Genomic DNA, 9,041 nt, shown 5'->3' with positions numbered 1-9,041 from the left:
CCACCATGAGCACAGCCCCTCATTGACACAGTCTGTGGCTACAGGGATGGTGAAGAGAAACAAAATGAGAAATGCCACAAGGAATGGCTTTCCTTTGTGGAAAATACGTGAAAACTAATATAAAGGTAAAAAACCCCCACAACCAAACCAACAAGAAGTATCAAAGATTACTTTTATTCCAAGTGATTTAGAGTTTATTACAATTGATTTGCCAGCACTTGAATGATCCTGAAATCATCCAGTCATCAGTGTCCACACTGCAGCCTTGAGCTCCTGGTTCCTCAGGCTGTAGATGAGGGGGTTCGGGGCTGGAGGCACCACCGAGTACAGAACTGACAGTGCCAGTTCCATGGATGGGGAGGAGATGGAGAGGGGCTTCAGGCAGACAAATGTGCCAGTGGTGACAAACAGGGAGAGCATGGCCAGGGGAGGGAGGCAGGTGGAAAAGGCTTTGTGCCCTCCCTGCTCAGAGGGGATCCTCAGCACGGCGCTGAGGATCTGCACATAGAAGAAAACAATGAACACAAATCATATGAGTCCTAAACAGGCACTAACTGCAATGAACCCAAGTTCCCTGAGATAGGATGTGGAGCACGTGAGCTTGAGGATCTGAGGGATTTCACAGAAGAAGTGGCCTAGGGCATTGTCCTGGCACAGGGGCAGGGAAAATGTATTGGCTGGGTGCAGCAGTGAAAAGAGAAAGCCACTGGCCCAGGCAGCTGCTGCCATGTGGGCACAAGCTCTGCTGCCCAGGAGGGTCCCGTAGTGCAGAGCTTTGCAGATGGGCATGTAGCGGTCGTAGCACATGATGGTAAGAAGGGAGAACTCTGCTGAAATGAAAAAGACAAAAAAAAATAGTTGGACTGCACATCCTGTATAGGAGCTGGTCCTGGTGTCCCAGAGGGAATTGTGCATGGCTTTGGGGACAGCGGTGCAGATGGAGCCCAGGTGGCTGAGGGCCAGGTTGAGCAGGAAGAAGAACATGGGCGTGTGCAGGTGGTGGCCGCAGGCTCTGGCGCTGATGATGAGGCCGTTGCCCAGGAGGGCAGCCAGGGAGATGGCCAGGGAGAGGCACAAGTGCAGGCGCCGCAGCTGCCGCGTGTCTGCCAGTGCCAGCAGGAGGAAGTGGCTGATGGAGCTGCTGTTGGACATTGGCTGTGGCTGGGCATTGGGTCCTGCCCTGTGGAAAAAGACAGTGATGAGTTAGAGGAGATACCTGTAACCAAAATCAAAGCCATTTTTCCACCTCATGACTCAGCAGGAGTTTCTCCAATAAAGAAACAAAGCTTTTGCTGAAGCTCCCACTCTGTCCATGACAGGAACTCCTGTGCCAGTCTGGGACATCCCAGCTCTTTGGCAGCCTGGCGACTCCTGGGATGTCACCGTGGAGCCCCCGTGAGTGCCTGTGACAGATCGGTGCCTTTGCAACCCAAGGTCCCCTGGGATGTCACCATGGAATGGCTGTGACTGCCTCTGACCACAGGGCTCTTTACCATCTCCAGAAGGCCCTGGGAGGTCTCCATGGAGCCCCTGTCTCTGCCTGTGACATTCCAGTTCTTGAACAGCCTGGAGACTCTTGGGAAGTCCCCATGGAACCCCTCTGAGGGCCTGTGGCAACTCGGTTCCTTCCGAGGCAAACATCACCAGCCCCCCTGTTGCTATGGTCAGTTTCCATGGCAACCTTCACCAGCCCCCTGTTCCTATGGTGGGGTGGTTTTGCATGGGAGGCGCTTATGGAAGAAATGCAAAGAGAAGCTGCTAGCAGTTTCCTCCATGTCTGAGACAAAAAGCAATCAGTAATGAGCTTTGAGAATTGACAATCTGTTAAAGCCCTGAGAAAGCTGATAAGCCTCTGTGAACATGCATGTAAAAAAGAAAAAATCCTGGGAAATCCCTCTTTGTTTTCCAGCTGCAAAGAGGTAACTGGCCAGCCTGGCCCTCGTCTTGGCCTGGGACGGGCCAGGTGGCCCCTGCCGCAGGCTGGGCTCCTTCCTGGGGAGCCCACCAGGCCCCATCAGCTGCCGGGCAGGGGGAGGAGAGGCCGCGGGGCCGAGGTGTTAGCGGCTGCAGCTGCCAACATCTTGCCCTGTTACTTCTAAGGCTCGCCCTGCTGCTCGCCCAGGCCGAGCCAGGATCCGCCAGGCCCCAGGAGCAGCCCCGGGCTGGGCCAGCTCAGCCAAGATTCTGCCTCTGTTGAGATTCGCCCACAGCCACCGGGCAGGGGGAGGAGAAGCCCCCCGCTCGTTGTGCCGGCTCTGGCGATGCCGAGATCCCGGCTCGGCTCCGGCCGCCACCCCCGGCGGCCGCGGCTCCGCCCGGCCCCGCTCGCTGCGGCGGCGCTGGGAGGGGATCCCATCCAGGGACCCCATGGACACGAACTGGGGGAACCCCGGGCCGGGCTCCGACAGCGCCACGGGCAGAGAACGCAGGGCCAGGAAAACTGGGGGGACACGGAGATTTAGGGGCTGGGGGGTCACGGGAGAAGGAAAGGGGGGACGGGAGAGCTGGGAACGGGGTCTGGGGGTTCCAGGATTAAGAAAAGGGGAGGCTGGGGTGGGTAGAGGTGGCACGGGCGGGGTTAAGGGGCTTCCTGTATCCAGGAAAGGGAGCTCCACGGTGTCCCCATTCCCAGCAAAAGGTGCGAAAACCCAGGATGGCTGGGACTAGGGGTCCCGGGTGTTTTCGGTGTTGAGGAAAGCAGGGGCTGGCTGCTAGGAAAGGCAGGAATAGGGGTCCAGGGGGTCTGTGGGCGAAGGAAAAGGGGGCTCTGGGGGCTGAGAGAGGCGGGATGGCCGGGAAGGGGGTGCAGGAGTTGTTGGTGCCGGATAAGGGGGTGCAGGGTGGAACCCATGCCGGGAATGGGGGTGCGGGGGGATGGCGGCGCCCAGGAATGGGGGTTCGGGGGCCCCTCGGTGCTCCGGAACGGGCGATCAAAGAGTCCCGGTGCCGGGGGTCCCTCTCACCTCTCGCCGCCCCCCCCGGAGCCCCAGGAGCGCCCCCAGCCCCAGCGCTGGAGCCATCGCTCTGCTCCGCTGCGGCCCCGCCCCCAGAGCCGCCTCCGGCCCCGCCATTGGCGCCGCTCTTTGCTGCCCGCCAATGGCAGCCCGAGGCTGCAATGACGTCACCGGGCACCGGGCAGATCCCGGCGGCGCAGGGCGGGAAAGGCCGAAGCAAAAGTGCCCGAGGGAGCGAGGGGGGAGGGGACGGGGGAATTCCAGAGAATTCCCCGGGATCCCCTCCTGGCATCCCCCGGCAGCTCCTCGGCCGCTCCCTGCGGGACCCCCGGGCCGGGCTGGGCTCAGCTGCCGGGCCCTGCGCTCCAAGCCTGCCTGGAACCCGCCGGCTTCGGCCCGAAGCGGGGCAAGCCCCGCCATCCGCGTGTGATAAATTGAGGCGAATAATTTGATTCAGCCTTTTTAAGGTCAATTAGCATTTTATTAATTACAGCAAGCAGTAGCAAGCAAAACAGCGCTGGGTGGGTAGGGGTCTCCTAACCGCCCCTCCTGCAGTGTCCCACACTGCAGTGCCCCACACCCCACTCCCTTATTCAGTCTCTTTTATAGTTTCTTGGAGGTTTCTTCATTCGTGTCTTTTGCGATAGCGGTGGGCGTAGCTTGAGCATCTCTCTGCGTCGTTTCTGCATTGTGTCGAGGCAGGTGATCGCTGATTTCACAATCGGCTCCGGACAGCGATGGGCGTACCCGGAGCACTCCTACGTTGTCTAGTCCGGTGGCCGTTGCCTGGTGGTCGCTGATTTCATAATCAGCTCCGGCCATCCCCCGACATCCTTAGCCTGTGTCTGCAAAAAAGCTACGAAAAGCCCCCTATATGGTGATTAATCATACTTGTAATCTTGCGGTTTTGCAATATGCCTATAGCCTTGTGGTTTGTAGCAGTGGCTTTTTTATTGTTCTCCCCTATCTCCTAACAAGCAGGCTAGTCCCTTATACTTTAATTTTTATATTTCCTCCTTTAATATTCTAATTCTTTTGATGAACAAACAAGTTACCACAGTTTATTACACGCGGATCCATTTTTTCCTGCGGCTGCGGCTCCCAGCCCCGGCGGAGCAGGAGCGGGCGCTGGGACTGCGATCCCTGACTGGCGATTCCCTTCTGTGCCTCTCGCTCTTCTCTCCCTTTCCTTGGGGCCATCACAGATCCCAGAGCGGCTGCAGAGCCCCGTGCCCAGGCCGGGTTTCCCAGCAAAGGGAGGCCTGGGGGTGAGGTGCCCCGGGCTGGCCGGGAATGGGGGTCCGGGGGTGGCCGGAGTCAGGGAAACGGGGGATCCAGGGGCTGCCAGAGGAGGAGAGCCGGCAAAGGGAGTGCAGGGGATGTCAGGGCAGGATAAGGGGGTACAGGGGGTCCTGGAAGTGGGGAAGGAGCTGCGGGGGGGTCCCGCAGGACCCCAGGAATGGGGATTCCAACGGGGTCCCAGGGGGGCTCCCCGAAGCCGCTCCCAGAGGGGAGCAGGAGCTGGGGCAGGACTCTGGGGAGAGAAAAGGGGGTGACCCCGGCATGGGGGGACATGGGGGAGTCAGACGCGCTCCCAGGGGGAACACGACCCCCGGACCCTCCTCCCCTTCTCCCGCAGGGGAAGCTGAGCCCCAGCCCAGCAGACGAAGCCCAACACGAAGCCCCCGAGCCCCGGCAGCATCTTGGGGGGCGTCCGGCTGCAGCTCCGGGGGCGGGAGGGGCAGGATCTGGGAAACGGCAGCGGCTGCCGGGAAGGGACCGGCGTGGACTGGGACAGGCTGGGATGGAGTGGGACACCGGGATACAGCGGGACACACCGCACCCAGGACTGGGACCCACAGGGAGCAGGATCAGAGCACACTGGGACCCAGCAGGACCAGAACTGGGGCAACAGGGATCATAGTGGCACCAACCCGGATTGACTGGGAGTGGCTGAGAGTGACTGGGATCATACTGCTGGAAACTGGAACCTTACTGGGCTGAGTGGATGTGACTGGGAATGACTAGGAGTATGCTGAGGCCATCTGGGATGTACTGGGAGTGTCTGTAACTGTACTGGGAGTGACTGGGAACACACTGAGAGCAACTGGGAGTGACTGAGTCTACACTGGGGGCAACTGGGATTGATTGGGACCATGCTGGGATCATACTTGGCGTGACTGGGTCTATGCTAGGGGCCACTGAGAGCAACTGGAGTCATCCTGGGAGTGACCAGGATGATACTGGGAACATAGTGAGTGTAACTGAAAGTGGCTGGGAGTGACCTGGGGGGAACTGGGGGAACTGGCTGAGCTGGGGCTCAGGGCTGTTCTCCCCCAGGGCTGCCCCAGGTCCTGCTGCCACCCCCAGCCCACAGAGCCGAGGGACAGGGGACAGGGACAGGGGACAGCTGAGGGACAGGGCACAGCCGAGGGACAGGGGCGTCTCAGTGCCGGCCGGGCAAAGGGGTAAAAGGACGTCTCAGTTCTCAGGAATGGGAGTGCAGGGGGGTCTCAGGGTCACAGAAATGGGGGGGCAGGGACGTGGAGAGGTAGAAGGGAGTTGTAGGGAGTTGTGGAAGAGGGGACAGTGGGAGCCACGCCGCTCCGGCGCCTCCTGAACTCACAGCACCCTCCTGTCCCCTCCTGTCAGGGAGTAGTGCAGAGCCAGAAGGTCCCCCCTGAGCCTCCTTTTTCCCAGGCTGAGCCCCTTTCCCAGCTCCCTCAGCCCCTCCTGGTGTTCCAGCCAGGGTAGAATACTAGTGCTACCCCGAGAGCAATGGATAGGCCTGCCAGGGGTGCCTTTATCACCACATTTGAAGCTTTCCTAAATACTTGGAGAAAAACTCTTCAGGAAGCACCAAAGTCAAGTCAGTAGCTCAAGTGACGATCGCCTTTGAAAATCGCTGCGGCTCGGCCCGGCCCCGCCCGGCCCGGCCCCGCCCGGCCCCGACGATCGGGTGCCGTGGGTGCCTGGTAACCGCGAACGCGGCGGCGGCGGCGGCTGTGACGTGCGGGGCTGCTGTGCTGCGGAACAGCTCAGTGGCCACAGACCGCGCTCCTGGCTGCTTGTGCCAGCCTGGGCTCGTGCAGGCGGCTACACTCGCCATTCACAAGCGAATTGTTCGCAGAGCATTGGTCTCTGCACGGGATTCCTCAAAACGCAGAGCATTGGTCTCTGCACAGGATTCCGGAATTTGCAGAGCATTGGTCTCTGCAAGGGATTCCTGAATTTGCAGAGCATTGGTCTCTGCACAGGAGTCCTGAATTTCCTTTGAAGGTAAAGATTGACTAAAGTTGAACTTTTTGGTTTTGTCTCATCTGGGCTCTGAAAGAGAATGCCAAAGGGAAGTACAGGATGTGATAATGCCAGTCTTCTGGTGCAGCAGTTCAGTGAGTGGATGAATGACATATGGTCTACTGATTGTGCTTTTTTTTCACTGAGGAAATGCAACATTTTCTAAATGTGCTAGTCTATAATTTTTTTTTTCCTATAGTGATTGCTTAAACTGCTTAAAGGTGAATGAGTTCTGGTCAAGTTTCAGTGAGTTGTTATCATCTGGTTATTAAAATTATTAGGGAGATGCCTCTGAATTGAGGTGCAAACGAGACCATATGCCAAAGTCAATAGTCTGGATTTTATGTAACAGTAAATGTGAGGAAGAGAGAGAGAAAGAAATAGAAAAAGTGGGGGTGGGGGGGGGGATGGGGGGTTGGGAAGAGGGAGGAGAAAGAGAGTGACAGAGACAGATTGAGTAAAAAAGGTCACCATTCCGTGGATCCCATCAGCATACCATAAAATCCTCTTCTGGTCTTCTCTGTGGTGAGGTCTTGCAAAAGGTAAGACTCCAATGGATTAAGGCAGATTTGGGCAAGGTGGGACCTCCCAGGTACCTCCTTGGGGCGGGGCAAGTCTGCCTCTGTCTATTGCTACTTTCAAATAATATCACCTCTTTAGCACCAGAATATCCTTGGAGTCTGCCATGAACTGGGTTCTGGATTTTCAGATCTGTTGTGTTACTTTGCATGCCCTGCAGTCACCTGGGGCAAGGCCTCTGGAATGGGTCTGGGGGCACTTTGGAGGTCTTTGATGGGAGGTTTGTGTGCAAACCTGGCCTCAGTAGACGAGTCTGTGGCTATGAATTCCCCACCCTGAACCCAGACAGAGCTGATTTTCAGGACAGCTGCTGGGTTTGGCTTTGTTGTGGATAGGTTTTTCTCCTCAGCCTTGTTTACTTCTCCCCAGACCTGAGATAACCGGACAATAGTGTCACCTTTGGCTTGTTTCGAGTTCCCTTAGGCAGCTTAGCTCACAGTCCAAAGATCCAGTCAGGAGGCGTTTTCAGGGAAGGGTGGGCTTGGGTGGTCGCAGCTCCTTTATACAGTTTTGTCGCAATGGGCAGAAAGTCCTTTATAACAATATTTAAGCCATTTGCCATAACATTCCAGTCTCTCAGAAGTCCTGTCAGGAGCAGCTGAGAGAGCAGGGGTGGTTTAGCCTAAAGGAGAGGAGATCCACTCTAGCTCTTTTTAAGTATTTAATATTTAAGCTACAGCTTGGGCTGTTCTAACTATTATTAATGTTCAGATTTTTAGCTCCTGGTTTCAGTAGGATCCATCTCTGAATTGCACAACATAGCCATATAGTACAAGTAAAGCCCAATTAGAGGCCTAACAATACTAGCTACTTACACCAAACAAACATTTAGCTACTTTCAAATGCTATAAAATTTTTAGCACCAGTATATGCCTTGAATCTGCCAGGAATTGGGTTCTGGATTTTCAGAGTTCCATTGTTGCTCCTTCCAGTTTCATTGAGGCTTTGTTGCTGATCTGGGATATCCTCCCTTCAAAATGGCTTCTGGATTCCCAAAAAAGACACCGACACCTCGTCCTTGGTCCAGGGAAATGCTGAAGTCTTTTACTGTAAGTAGCCCCTGGGGCTGTGTTAAGGCTGGAAACTCCCCTCGCGTCCCTCCTCTCCCTGCCCCTGTTGTCCAGCAGCGCTGTGAAGCTGCAGACCCCCTCCCCACCTCTTTGTGCCCTGCTCCTGTTGGTGGGGGCTGTCCTGGTGCAGTAGGGAACGCCGTGTGTTGCCTCAGGCTCTTGCCTGGCTGTGCCACCGGAGCCAAGTTAAACCAATGTGCAGCTGAAGCCCGGAGCGTGTGTTCTCTCCCTTTCCCTTTGCCACAGCAATTCCTTCTGTCAGGCTGGGCACTCACCTGTGCTGTGTAGTAAGCACATTTCTCTCTCTCTCAAGATTTTTCATCCAGGTGCACAGAGAAAAAGAAAGAGAAAACAATTTCTATTTCTGCTCCTTGTTTTTCCTATGTGGAATGTGTTTAGAAAATTGTTCACCTAGAGTGATTACTTAATTAGAATCTAGTGACAATTGTTTGAACCTAATAACCAATCAGATCCACCTGTGGCTAGACTCTCAAAAACAAAGTCACAAGTTGTTAGTTAGTTAGTTAGATATCTAGTAGTTAGAATTGCCACAGCAATTCCTTCTGTCAGGCTGGGCACTCACCTGTGCTGCTCTCACCAACCTGCCCTTGGGCACCTGGGCATGTTGGTGGGAGGAAGCTCAAGCTCTGCCCAAAGCCTTGAGAGACACGGCTGGTCCCAGCTAGAAGAGGTTCCAAGCCAGCTGTTCTCTCTCGTCTCCTGTGTGGGCGCAGATCCAGCCCTGCAGGCAGCGCTGGAGTCAGGGCCACAAAGGTCCCTTGGGGTCTGGAGCTCACTGGACTGAAGATGCCCCACTGCTGAGGCTCTGCCAAGGAGATCCCTCTGTTTTCTTCTGTGGAGGGGCCTGTGAGCCCAGACAGAGAAAACAAATGTTGATGAACAGAGAGAAGGAAAACTTGGACACATTCCTGTGCACCTCACTCTTGCTACAACGTTCCTTTCTTGCCTCTCTTGGAATCACACAGCAGCGACATCTCCTTGCTGGGAGTTCTGAGTGTTGTGCAGGGATGGGGTTAGGGGAGTTCTGAGAGCTCCTCCCCACTCTCTGAAAAGGTCACTGCCTCAATCCAATGAAACTAAAGAGGAAACAAATGCCCAAAGAGCAGAACTCCCCCAAGAT

This window comes from Vidua macroura, unplaced genomic scaffold (genome assembly GCF_024509145.1).
Source record: "Vidua macroura isolate BioBank_ID:100142 unplaced genomic scaffold, ASM2450914v1 whyUn_scaffold_126, whole genome shotgun sequence".
In the NCBI taxonomy this organism is placed as follows: Eukaryota; Metazoa; Chordata; class Aves; order Passeriformes; family Viduidae; genus Vidua; species Vidua macroura.
Note: the sequence above shows the minus strand (reverse complement) of the source record.